Genomic DNA, 14,355 nt, shown 5'->3' with positions numbered 1-14,355 from the left:
TAAGAATCGGTATTTAATGTTGTTCAAAGTTATTTCAGACAGAGTAACTCAACGCAGCTTATTCCTGAACCATTCCCAGGTGCATGCTACACACTATATACTCATATATACTCAAATTAGGGATGCACAATATGTTACAATCAAATCAAATGCACAGTATGAGAAGTGGCTAATATCTAATTACAAAAACTGCAATCATTAAAACAAAGCTGCTAACTTTTATGTTCTGAAAAGTATGCTATTCTTGTATTGGTTTGTCAGCTCATGTTAGTGTTTTTTCTTCCTAAATTGTGCAGCTGTAACTTAAATCATTATTTTTTTATTGCTTATATTTCGCAAATGAAGGAATTTAATGCATAATATATCTTTATTTTGTTTAAATCTATTGATCTATTTACTGAGCTATCAAGCGTCCACATCATAAATTCAAAAGTTGTGATGTCAAGAGTATTTGGTTGATTGATAATTGAGAGTAAATAATAATTAGTAATTCAAGTTACTTTGAAAAGGGCTCTTTCATTTGCCTGATTGTTGAATCACTACTACTTATCAAATTTTCCCATTTCTATTTTATGAAGATGTGACAAAAAGTACAATAAGAATCATAAAATTGTGATGTTACTTACTCACAATAATTGTAAATTTACTATTGTGAGATCATACTATTCAAGAGTTCACTTTGGATGTGTATTATGGTGTTTTTAGTAATTAAACAATGTGTTTAATAGGATGCAAAACTAGTTGTCTCACTGGCGGCCTGATTTATGCAAAGCTTGTTTATTTTGTTAAGAGAAGTGCAGAAAAATACCAAATTCTATCACACTCAGAGCTGTAAGCGACTTTGACAACTGACATAAAGTCTCCAGCCAACACTCCACTTCCTCCAGCGCAAATAACTTGTCACCACATTTTACCTTTCCAAAGCCATCCTCCACCTCCTCCGCAGACTTGCACTATATCTGTGCATGCCTCTGTGACCTCGCTCCCCACTCCCTGACCGCTCCTGTGGACTGTACCATAATGAGCTCCTGGAGGAAATCGTGTCCAGAAAAGGCTTTAGTTCTGCTACACACAAACTCTCCGCCTCAGCCTCTTCAAACCATCAAACTTTATGGGGAAGGGACAAGTTCATTCAGTGGTTAGCGATTTTAATGACTATGTGCAATGATTATCAAATGTCTGTTTGCATTGGCGCAGTGACATGACATCACTCACATGCGGGCATCAGCTGGGAACATAGAGAACATGTGACCGGGTTGGCTTTTACCCAGGGCCTTGAATGTTCTGCTACACGCATGCATCCACATAATGCATTCATATTTGATAATTAAGACGTTAATATAACATAAGAGAAAATGGGTGGCACCACTAAATTCACTAAAAAGACAGTATTCCATTCCTGATGTTTACAAATGGATGTTTTTGGCTTTAAATGTATATAAGAATATTTTGGCTTTCGATGTATGATACAAATCTAAAAAAAAAGCTAAAAAAAATGCTTACCCATCCATAAACGTTACTGCAAGCTACTGAGAACACTTTCTTAACAATCGTCAGAGATTTATTTGTACAATATATAATGAACATACAGAACAATATGCAGCAGCAACTCAAACTATGAGATAGTTTGGGGGCAACATAGAGAGTTGTTAACGCCACATCTCCTCAGCTGACAGCTAAGTTAGCCGTTAGCGCTGTCAGGCTCTGACACAAGTCGGCATATACTGTATACGGTCTTATTTCGAAAGAAGCGGGGAAACACATCCCTGGTACTGTGTCACACTCCTTAACATCATATTTGAAAGACTTGCAAAATACTTATTCAATTGCATTATTTCCTATGAGTATATATTTATGTATATGTATAGAGGTGTAACAGACTCGATATATATATATATATATATATATATATATATATATATATATATATATATATTATATGTCGAGGAATAGTTCATAATGAAAGCAGTCAGTTGTGCACTACAGTTCCAGGGCCCACGGAGAAGCTCGGAGGAGGACAGTGGTAATGACAGGCTTCAGCCAGCCTCCTCCTGACACCTCTGACAAGCTCCCAACAAGAAAGACCCATCACCAACCACGGCTGCACGCTGTATACAACGCCTGGCAAGCCCGAGGAGAGGGACGGGACGGGAGAGGAGAGGGACGGGAGAGGAGAGGGACGGGAGAGGAGAGGGACAGGAGAGGAGAGGGAAGGGAGAGGAGAGGGACGGGAAGGGAGAGGAGGGAGAGACAGGGAGAGAGGAGAGGAACGGGAGAGGAGAGGGACAGGAGAAGAGAAGGACAGGAGAGGGACGGGAGAGACAGGGAGAGAGGAGAGGAACAGGAGAGGAGCGGGACGGGAGAGGAGAAGGACAGGAGAGGAGAGGGACGGGAGAAGAGAGGGACGGGAGAGGAGGGAGAGACAGGGAGAGACAAGGAGAGTGCAGAGGGACGGGAGAGGAGGGAGAGACAGGGAAAGAGCCGAGGGATGGAAGTGGAGGGAGAGACAGGGAGAGGGATGGGAGAGGAGGGAGAGACAGGGGGAGAAGAGAGGGAAGGGAGAGGGGAGACAGGGAGAGTGCAGAGGAGAGGGACGGGAGAGACAAGAAGAGACGGAAAGGAAGAGAGAGAGGACGGGAAACAGAATAAGAGAAGAGATGGGTGAGGGGAGAGGCAAAAGAGGAGTAGAAACAGGAGGAGTCAGAAAAAAAGGAGAGACAAGAGAAGGGGAGCGACACGAGAGACAAGAGAAGGGAGGAGTCAGGAGAGGACGAGAGACAAAATCACATTTACTTCTATGGCCAGATTTATTTCTGGACAAATTATGGTTTTCGTTTTATTTTTTTTGGTATGGAAAATGCAGCAGTAGTAATTGTAGTACAGTATTAGTGACTTTTACTTTTGAAATATATTGGGTACATTTACTTCCACTACATTTTTTTTACTTTTACTTTCAATTTCAAGCACAGTTTTATTGCTGCATAAAAGACACTGGTATGAGTATTTCACCTTTGGTGTTTTAGATGAACAGAATTAAAGTCAATTGAATATGACACACGCTATATAATTTTAATCCAAATGTAATCAGTTGATAAAGGGGTGTTTTAGCCACTGAACAATTTTACATAATTACAAGAAAAGCTATCATGAACAAACAAATATGCTAATGGCACTAATTGCAGACCAAATGCCCTGTGAAATGATATTAAAATGATGCCTTTTTGGAATTTAGTATAAACAGATGCAAAAGATTCAGTTCCAAAAACAAGACTAATATTGATAATCTATTGATTAAGGGGTGTGGCAAAAATGCAATTGTTTTTTGGTTTGTCTTTAAAAAATTAACCCAAAATGGTTTATCTATAGAAATGGGACCAGTGACCTTCAGATGTATAAAAAGCTGAATTTGAAGCATTTCACCATAGAAAGCTGTGGCTTTTCATCTACAGTACTTGGTTTTATTGTTGAAAAATAGCTACACAACATTCAAAACCTTACGTATGATTTCATGTCTACACTTTTGGAATAAACACAATACTGTGAAGATTGGGTTTCTGACGGTATTTGGCTGTATCTGTGGTATAAGAAGCACTTCTAACAGCATTGAGTTATCATACAGGTAAATATATAAGATAAGATATGCCTTTATTGTCCACACATGGGGAAATGTCGGTGTTACAACGCAGTAGATACAGAGGAAAAGGACAGATAACTTATAGGAAGTTTATTTTTTTTTTAAACACTCTTAATAGAAGAACTCTTATAAACAAAAACTCTTATTAACAAAACTCCTCTAGACAGAACCTCTCATATCTTAAAGGCGGTATGGACGATTTTTCGGTGATTTGAGAACGCAGGCGGAAGTGCGCATGTGCACTCCCCCGTGCGGACCGATACAACACACACGTGTGTTTGTTTATTAGCGCGACGGATCGCATCGCATCTCTCGTCTCCCGTAGATTTCCGTCTTCTTCTGAGTCAGCTCGAACTGTCTTTCTCCGTCTTCATTTTGTCCCGTACACTGAAGGAACTATATTATGATAGATCAATGCGCTTAGTCACACGGAAACGTGGGGACGAGCCACAAGAGGCTGCAGGTGAGCGATAGGTGCGTTTTATGATTGATACGTGGCAGGACTAATTGGCAGTCCATGCCACGAGGAAATAAGACTCAGATTTGGGCCAAAAAAATTGTCCATTCAACCTTTAATAGGGAATGGAGGGAAAAATAAACATAAAATAAAATAGCTAGCATAAGACAAAATAATTCTAAAACTAATGGTAAAGTAAACACTCTTATTTACATCAGTTATATGCACATGAATATGACATTATTGCGGTAAAGCATGTCACAAATGAAGTAAATAACCAGAATAACCTAAAACTAAGTATTTCAATCGATATCTTCTGTGCATTAGTAGATTAGATCAGATCTGTCAGGAGCAGCAAACTCCACACAGAAAATACCCGGACTGGCCCAGGAGTCGAACCCCCGACCTTCTTGCTGTGAAGGGAGAGTGCTAGCCAAAAATATATGCGACTCAGGAGATGCTCTAGATACTGTATATACTATGCTGTGTTATCAAACACCTATAGATTGGGAACCCACCTAAAATACAAAAAATCCTTTTCAGAGTTAGACTTTCTCCACCTCGTGATGTGTTTTTTACCACACACTGAGCTGCCTGGAGCTGTGAGCAGAAAAAACTGACAGTAGCTACAGGCAACAAGCGACTAACTGAAGCCAAATAGTCTTTTTTTAAACAGCTAGCATCCAACTATACAATATTAACACACCTTGCCATTAGCTTACTGGACATTTGTCATCATGATTTATTGATATTCTTGATTAAAATAGCCTACAGCGCCCCCGCAGGCCCTCGCAGACATCTACACTTCGCTCTCACTCTGCTGCTTTTGTCCAATGCAGCAACTGAACATATAGGACAAATGTAGCAATAAAGAGATAAACACAGGGCAATGGGGGAAAATGAGTATGGTCTGATCCATGTTTTTTTTTTTCTTCCATAATGCTTTCTTTCAAACGTATTGCACAAGACTGAGTTGCACTGATCTGACCACAATCAATACAGCGCTGTTTTACAGAGGAGCAGATTGGATAACGCTGTTTGAAACGTTCTAGGGTAAATCACTGTCAACAAGATGTAAGGAAATTGCAACAAAATGTAATATACGAACAATGTGGGATATGGCTTTCCGTTGGGCTCTACGGTATATTCATTCAAGGTCAAGCAACATAAAAGTGACATTTTGTACATTACCATTTGGATCCGATATAATCCCTTATTTGCCCAGGAGTGGACAATGGGAGGAAAGGTTTCAAACACTGACATCCATTTTTGGAAACTGACCTTATAACTGAAACTAACCCTTCTCAAGCCATTTCCATCAGATTAAAAATCATTTTTCGGATAGCAGTCTCTAGATTACCTTAGACTACCTTAGAAAGATGAAATAATTCTCTTATAGCGTTCATGCATTTTGACATTGAACACAGTGAACACTGCGTAGAATGAATATTGAAAAGTGGCCCCAAGAAAAGATGTAGAACCATTCATGAAAGCAGTTACCATGTTCTTATCACAACAGCAGTCAGCCCGACGAAGATTGCCCCTTCAATTACACGTAGCCTTTGGTCCAGGGACATGGCTCCCAGCTGTTAGTCACAAAGACACACAATCCCAACACAAAACTACACACGCACGCACAGGACTGAAGGCGTTCTGCTGCTCATGGTCCACGGATGATAATAGCTCAAATGTGTGCATCGAAAGAACACGCTATTATCCCAAAAGTCACACTCAGGAAGCAGGCGATTAGCCGCGGCTGGCTGCGTACAGCATGTTCCCTCAAGGTCTGAAACATTTACTCAGGCTTTGGGCTCATGAGAGAAAAGCGAGAGAAAGGAGCAAGAAGAAAAGAGGTGTGGATGAAAGAGGGTAAGAGATGGGGATGAAAATATGCTTTTGAGAGAAGGTCATTTACCGTGATGTTTGGAGTTTGAAAATCGCAGCATATTTAGGGCTCTCCGCCAGTTTGTGGAGGTGTGTAGCGCTTCTCTCAAACAATCATTTGCCGAGGAAATTCGCTCCAAATCTGAAAATCGTAAGTAATCCAAAATGTTGCTTGCAGTCAGAACAGCCAGACTACGCCAGGCAGCAAGTATTGTTGCCCAGTGATGGCTCATGAATAAAATGTGGAAAAGGAAAGAAGACCAACATTTTCCACAGAGGGTTAGAAGAGATGCACTCCCCACTAACCCATGTTTAGGCAATTTAGATACACAAATTTAACTATAATATACATATTCAATCCAAGCAGTAGAATGTATTTGCGATGTATAGGGAAAATAAAATGAATTTATGTCTTCACTTGACGAGGAGTGTGAATTGTGTGTAGTTTCCTTAATGCAAGTCCCAGTGCTTTGGATATTAAATGCTTGTATTGCTTTCTCTAGGGACTCATACATGTTTGTATGACTTGTTATATCTCGATTAGTCCTTAAGTAAGACGCCCTGCCGGTGAACCCTCATAATATCACGCGGATGATCATAGCTCCCAACGGACGTGTTTTCAAGCCACTCCCGCACAAGCAGACAGAGCGTTTTTTTTTACAGTGTATATCCAGAGTATTTGTGAGGTAATAACATTAACATATTCTATTTCCTCTGGGGAAATGATCAGGGCGAGTGCTGGAGCAGGGAATGCCGCCCGGGACACTGCACTTAATGTAATCTGGCAGAAATACCAAATAAAGCGCCCATGGGTTCGATTCCCGGACCAGACCAACATCACTTGATCTCTCGGGTGGAGTCTGCATGTTCTCCCCGTGTTACCGTGGGTTCTCTCCGTGTTCCTCCCAAAGACATGTATGTGTTAGGCAAAATTGGTGACTCTAAATTGGCCCTAATGACTGAATGTGAGAGTGAATGGCTGTCTGTAACGTCTATGTCTCTGTGTTGGCCCTGCGACGAGTTGGCCACTGTCCAGGGTGTACCCGCCTAAGGCCCGAAGTCACTGGGATAGGCTCCAGTCACCCGCGACCCCGAAAGGGAACAAGCGGTAGAAAATGGATGGATGGACCACAGAAAACTTCAATGCAATTAGTGATTCGGACTTTACACCCGGCAGTACGTTTCAGTCAGTAGTGGTTTAAGCAGGAGTTGAATTAATGAATTTATTTAAAACACGCTGTCACAAGTCATGTCACGATGAAAGCGCTCACAAGAGAAGTCACGAGTCAAAAAATGAAAGGTGCTGAACACGGTCAAAAAACAAGTGCGAAGAAGTGTCATTTATTTAATCCCACTCACTTTCCTAATTATAACTTCAGTTTCCCGTGACGTGTTAACAGCTCATGTATTTAAAGAACAGAAAAACACATCACATTTAACACTTTTCATTACTTTCTTAGTTTAGTTCAAGGTCCTTTCTTTATATTTGTTCTTAAATTATATCACACTAGATTATTTCAATTCTATAATTTGACATCAATCAGATACAAAAAAGTGTTGTTTTGCTGATAAGAAAAGGGAGATGATGGCATTCTTTAGGTTTGTGGTGAAGAAGAGGAGAGGAAGAGGCTGAAGTGGCTGCTGCTGTGGTGGAAATATGTCAGAAGGACAGTTGCCGTGGGTGAAATGGCAAAATAAAAGCGAAGAAAGAGGAGTGGAGAGGAGTTTTTTGTTATGGCTTGAAATTAAATGTGATTGGCTGAAACGTAATGCAATAATGTAAGAAGACGTGTCACGGCAATATATTTTGAAGTACGATATGTTGCCATCGGGATAAACGATAATATTGAAACTTTGCGCAACTGAGATAAATTATCCTTAAAGGAGGATAATGGCAGAAAATATTTCATAAGATCCATATCGAAAAGAAAACATGAGCTGCAGTTAATACATATTGAGCTCCCCAAAAATATTGTTCCGACTTACAAATATTGACCGATATGTCGATATATTAATTATGGTGACGGGCTTAAATGTAAGATTGCAATGAAACCAATCTCAGCAAGCGCAGTGTCTCTACAGTGCCCTCATACGTGTTTAAACCAAGAATTATGTCTTTTCTTTTAGTTTGTCAGCCCAAACAATATATCGGTTCACGTGGAGCTAAATGTCGATGGCTAAAATGCTAAAGAGGGCAAATATCGGACTCGAATATTGTTAAACAAAGTCCCAGCTACAAGACGGTCTGGAGCCTTTCAAACTTATAACTAAACATCATATTTACTTTATTACTGACCACATTTATGAAAACGTTGTAAGGTAACGTTGTAAGATGTACTGTATTTTACAAACTATAAGTCACACCTTTTTTCATAGTTTTGGCCGGGGTGCGATTTATACTCCAGAGCGACTTATATGTGATAATATTCGTTATTTTCGCACTGACAACCACAAGAGGGCGCTCTAGGCTCTAAGCGACGCAGAAGAAGAACCTGCACTTCCTCTACCTCTGGAGTTTGTGGAGTTGTTTAGAAGTGACACAGAGGAAGAAGAATTCAATGGATTTAGTGATTTGGGGTAAAACTGATGCTTTGGTAAACTTGTTAGCATGTTCTTTATGCTATAGTTATCTGAATAACTGTTAATATGTTACGTTAACATACCAGACACTTACCACAGTTCTGTCTGTGCCTCATGTAGCTGAAGGTGTTAGCGTTAGCATACGTACACCTATTCACCATGTTCTCTAATCTTAAAGTCTGAAGTTATTATTTTACATCGCATTTCAAGATTAAATGTCTGTTCTTGGAATTTATCAAATTAATTTCCCCCAAAAATGCAAACTATACTCCAGTGCGACTAATATATGTTTTTTTTTCTTCTTTATTTTGCATTTTTTTGGGGCTGGTACGACTTATACTCCAGAGCAATTTATAGTCCAGAAAATATGGTATTCAATCTTTTCCTTTCTGTTTTTCCCTCACACATTTAATCCGCAGGCATCACATGTATATATATATATATATATATATAGATCAGAAAAACAATGATTGGAGTTGGCCTGGTTACTTAAACTCAAATGCAAACAAAAATAAAACTGATGTTGCTATTGCTTTTGCTTGTGTGACTGGTCAACAGATACAGATGTCTTGCTCTGTGATCTCCTGCTGATCACTAAGAATCAGGGAGGCACGGCAGTTGTGTGGATGAGAGCTCCAGGCGCAAGTGCAGAAAAACATGTCCAATCCGCCTGGCTTTACCGGAGATGACACGAGAGAAGAGACAATCACACGGCAATGATCTGCATTGGGCTAGAGACGCTCACACTGTAATAATGTGAATAATTGTGGCTTATACAAGAGGGTCCAAAGATCCAAATCATTGTTTTTTCAATTACTATTTAAAAGGCATGATATGGAGACAAGTCTTATAATAGATGTAATATTTTACTGTTGAAAGAAATATACAAATATATTCAACATTTTGATTGGCCATGGTTGTTAGCACTCACTCTTCAAGCAGTAATGTTGAGGCTTGACTCATTGAAGGATGGGTCAAATGCAGAGAAGGGCCCCATTTACCTAATGCCCTCCAACCATCCTAAATATTCACAGAGTTGAGTTAATAAGTGCTTCTCACCACTCTCTGAAGCCAGAGCAAGTTTTGTTGTCACGGCTATTGACCAATAAAATACAAAAATACTGCGTGTCAAAACTATATTCAAATTGTTCCAAAAAAAGATCCAAATAAGCCTGTTTTGTGACTTCTCCCTGCTAAAGCTTGACTGGAAGTCAGGTGTCTTGTAATGGCCTCTACAGGTGATGGAATAAAATGTGAATAAAGCATAGGTTTTATTATTTGTATCAATATATAGCCATGAAAGTATAACCACATATACGTGTTTTTGCATTGGTCATTGCAGTAAAAGATTGTCAGAGCAAATCCTTCTTTTTAGACATCAAGTTTGGGCAGAAGATGTATGATGTTAATGTCTAGACAAGGACTTGTAATAACTAACATTGTGTGTGTTTATCTTGGGACCATTAACCACATGTGGAGTGTCTCGTGAACTTTTGACCCTGGACCGCTAAACTCACAACTAATGAAACTGAGGAGAGATGCAGAGAGAGATGTTAGCGACGTCCTGTGACTGGGACCTCTCCAGCATTTTCTCCTCGCGCCAGCACAATACTGCCTCCTGTGTCGTTCTTGTTTTTGGAATGTTTTGAGCTTAACTCTGACAACAGGCCTCTGAGCAGTTCTGCATCTTAGTTGTTCATCTTCCACTCACGGCTCATACTATTCGCTCGTACCCTGCGGTGGCACGTTACCTCTGTAGCCGCAGCTGCCCCGGGATAGATTGGCGTACGCGAAGTCGCCGACCCGTGCCATTGCGCCCTCCGAACCATTCACTCCGAACCGTTCATCTTGTGCATTCTCTCTCCCTCGTCTTGAGTTTGCACATTCTCTCTGTGTAGGTACTTACTAGCTTAGGTGGTCTAAAATCTTTAACAGCAAAACATTGGCCCATTTCCTACCAAAAGAAAGTCAGAAAGAGCTGCAAGTATTATCTCAAAACAAGCAACGAGAAAGACTGTTTCATCAAATTAATTCATAAATTGTTAAGTAGATGTAACATTTTGTATTGATCAATATTGTGGAACTATTGCAATGAGGGCTGGGGTCTGCTTCTCCTCCAGGGAAGGTTTTGAGCAAGTTATATGTAATTCCCTGCACTTTATATGCAATATTTATAGCCTACTTAACTACCTATAAAATTATCTTTATTCCAACAACCATACCAATGGGACGGGGAATTTGCGCGAGGTACCAGCTTTTCTGTTTTTTTGTAGCTAAAATCTTTGGTTTTAATTTGCTATGTCCCCGCTGCCTCTGAGACCATGTCCATTGAAGTATAGTGTAATGAGTAAAAGTGTAATAAGTGAACTATTTGGGGTTAGTAGGACACTAGCCTACAGTAGCCCCAGCTCCTTGTGTCTGATTAACCAAGACGTGAAACACTGGAGGACATTACACTTAGTTCTGTGATTATTGCAGCTCCTCTTTCAAATGAACGATGTGCAAGAACGAGCTAGCGAAATCAAAGACAACTTCCCCACGAAACGCAGAGCAAAGCCTGGAGGAAATCACAGAACAGCCCATGACTGAGATTTAATGACACGGCTAAGAAGCAAAAGAAAAATGAAACAGACAAACAAATGCACTTAAAGGCAATTTGGAGGGCAAGTGGACAGGACAGAAACACAAGGGAGATCAAGGGAGGAGTCGTGAAGAGCACCAAGACGAGACGAGCAGGAGACCTCAAAGCGCTTGTTGTCACGGCGATGTTGTCCGTTATGCCGTAATGTATCGTCCGGGAGAAACACATGTAATAAGTGAAACCAGCGGAGAACAAGAACATGGCGTGATAAAGCAATTTAGTGGTTCACATTTGATGGTTTGTTTACCAGAAATGATTTTACTCTGGTCTCTAATACAGTAATACAGTAAATTGCAGACAGCTGAATCTACAAAGTGATGTGAATATTGTTTTTGCAACTAAATTGTAGCCACATTTTAATAATAATAATAATAATAATAATAACTTTTATTTATATAGCGCTTTTCAGTGACCCAAAGACGCTGAACATAATAAAAAAGGGGGGTATTTACAGACAGGGGGGACAACACGTACAGAACACATTAATATACAGATAAAATGAACAAGACAGAAGAAGTAGAGAGAAAAAGATGGGGATGTAACAGGGGGTAGAAGAGTAGGCAGTGGGGTAGAGGAGGCTAGGGGTAGGGGAGGTCATAGGCTTGGGTGAAGAGGTATGTTTTTAGGCGGGATTTGAATGTTGTGAGTGAGGGAGAGTGGCGGACAGGTTGGGGGAGGGAGTTCCAGAGTCGGGGTGCTGTTCGGGAGAATGCTCTGTCGCCAAAAGTTTTGAGTCGGGATGTTGGTGCAGTCAGGGTGAGAGAGGAGGAGGATCGGAGAGCTCGGGAGGGGCCGTGGGGGATGAGGAGGTCAGACAGGTAGGGGGGGGCAAGGTGGTGAAGAGCTTTGAAGGTGAGGAGGAGTATTTTAAAGTTTATGCGCTGCTTGATGGGGAGCCAGTGGAGAGAGCGGAGAACGGGAGTGATGTGATCACGGGACCGGGTGTGGGTGAGGGGGCGGGCAGCGGAGTTTTGGACCATTTGGAGTCTATGGAGGGAATGGGAGGAGATGCCAGTGAGGAGGGAGTTGCAGTAGTCAAGGCGGGAGGAGATGAAGGCATGGATGAGGGATTCAGCAGCGGGGAGGGTGAGGCAGTGTCGGATTTTGGCGATGCGGCGGAGGTGGAAGTATGAGGTCTTGACGATGTGGCTGACATGGGGAGTGAAGGAGAGGGTGGGGTCCATGATGACACCGAGATTGCGTACCAGGGTAGAGGGGGTTTTGTTCAGAGAGTAACACTTGCATCATTTTAATTAGAAAAGTTCCCCCAAGATTCTGACTGAGTGACAGACTCATGGGCATTACAACTGATAAAATGTGTTTCTTTGCCTTTTTGTCAAATCTTTGTCAGTGGAGCTAATGTCTCACTCAAATTTCCATTTTGACATGTAACGTCTTTTCCCTAAAAAGCTTGTTGGCTGATGGCAGGGGGAGATAAAGGATACTTTCTCTCAGCGCACATCAATCATCAGTAAAACATGTTTTTTCCCCAGTACAGATATATTGTAAAAGTAGCTCTTAGGGTGGAAATGAGATAGCTGTGTGCGGTCTGCATCGAATTAGAGGACTTGATTCTATGCGTAGTGGGAAGTGCGCTGTTAGCATGCTAATGTTTGGTCTCTGAAAGTTGTGAAAAGCGATGATAAACCTATCGTAATTGATCATTTGGATGCTTGGAGTGCATTGGGTAAGTGCGCAATACAACGCAAACTAAATATGTTTTTCAAGAAGGTACATTTCAGGTACAGCATCTATAATTTCCTCAACACACAGACTTAGAAATGGCTCATCCAAGGAAAGAAAAGTAATCACTTTAACTGTGTAAAATCCTCAAGTCTGTATCAGTGATAAATGTGCACATAGTCTGCCCCGTTGTTTATCTGTAAGCTACTTTTCTAATTTATGAGCTGTTGTCGACTTTTTAATGTGTTACTAGATTTTAGCAGCTCATAACTTCAGATGAGCAGTTATATATATTTAAGAGGGGTACATCTGAAATTGTGCTCTCCTTGTTGTAGTTAACGCAAGCAACTCCTGAAAGATGTTGATTAATTTGTCTTCCCCGCTACCTACATGCCAACACTGTCTCGAGTTGCCAACTTTTAAAAAGTTATTTACCTCCACATTATTAGTCAATGCTGTACACAGAACATTACAGCATAATAGTGTGGACACGCATTACGTTGCCCACCGCTTTCTTGGACGCAGACACAAACAGCGGCGTTTAGCTTCATGTCAGTGCTGCTTAATTGGCCCCAAGTGCGGTCAGTGCGGTCCACGAGTGCTTCATTATGTTCTACAAAACTGCAATTAGACACATCTCTCTCCATCTGAAGCTGGCTGGACTCAGGTCTGCGTGTCAGGGGCTGTCTGGCGGCTCAGCTTTACATCTGTATTGGCCCTTGCACCACAGCTTGTTAGCGGAGCTCTTATTGACTTGCAGATCTTCGTCGAGCATAGCCCAGAGTCAAACGTAGTGGTTGAAGGCATGTTTTCAGTATAATGCCGGTATGAACAGTTAGAGCTCCCTCTTTGCTCCTGACATTATAGTGGCCCCGCGGTGCACAGCTCCAGCCAATTAAAATACCCAGCCATACTGCAAGCCGGCACCATCAGTCAGACAGAGAGGTCCAATGCCCGAATGGAAGCAAAAACAGCAGAGTGTCAGACACATTTGGATTACACAGAAAGGCACTGGATCATGACATGCAAGACTGGGAAAAATCAATAACAAGTTTCACATCCTTATGGTAAGATTTACAGCTACACTGCAACACTTCTACATTCATTTAATTCAAGCTAAATGTTGCATCATTCGTCCACTGCAATTGACACTTTAAAACTAAATGGGCGAAAGTAATCACGTAAAAGTCACATATATTAAGAAGGTGAAACCTACAAACACGCTATGCATGTGTTTCAGAAGGATGAAAAATTAAGACCAATTAAGATTATTAAAAAATAACAAAATACCCTATCGTTTCGATGGTGAAAGGTCTTCAAAATGTCAAAATGTCGCCAATAACAGGAAGCTGTAACCTACAAAAAGTAAAACAAGTGCTTGACAAGAGTTGATTATATTCTCAGCAAATTAGCATTTTATTTCGATTTCTCCTATTCTTGTTGAGTTAGTCCGTCGTTGAAATATGACAGATGCAC

At 41.0% G+C, this 14,355-nt stretch overlaps 1 protein-coding gene across 2 annotated transcripts in view; it reads right to left on the bottom strand.

Annotated features, from left to right (window-relative positions):
* grm8a (glutamate receptor, metabotropic 8a) overlaps positions 1-14,355 on the bottom strand; it is a 455,282-nt gene that overhangs the window by 10,367 nt on the left and 430,560 nt on the right. The window lies entirely within an intron of this gene.

The sequence above is a fragment of the Eucyclogobius newberryi genome, unplaced genomic scaffold (genome assembly GCF_026437365.1).
Source record: "Eucyclogobius newberryi isolate DKJ021-1_F unplaced genomic scaffold, fEucNew1.0.hap1 SCAF_2, whole genome shotgun sequence".
In the NCBI taxonomy this organism is placed as follows: Eukaryota; Metazoa; Chordata; class Actinopteri; order Gobiiformes; family Gobiidae; genus Eucyclogobius; species Eucyclogobius newberryi.
Note: the sequence above shows the minus strand (reverse complement) of the source record. Positions and strands in the feature narration are given on the sequence as shown.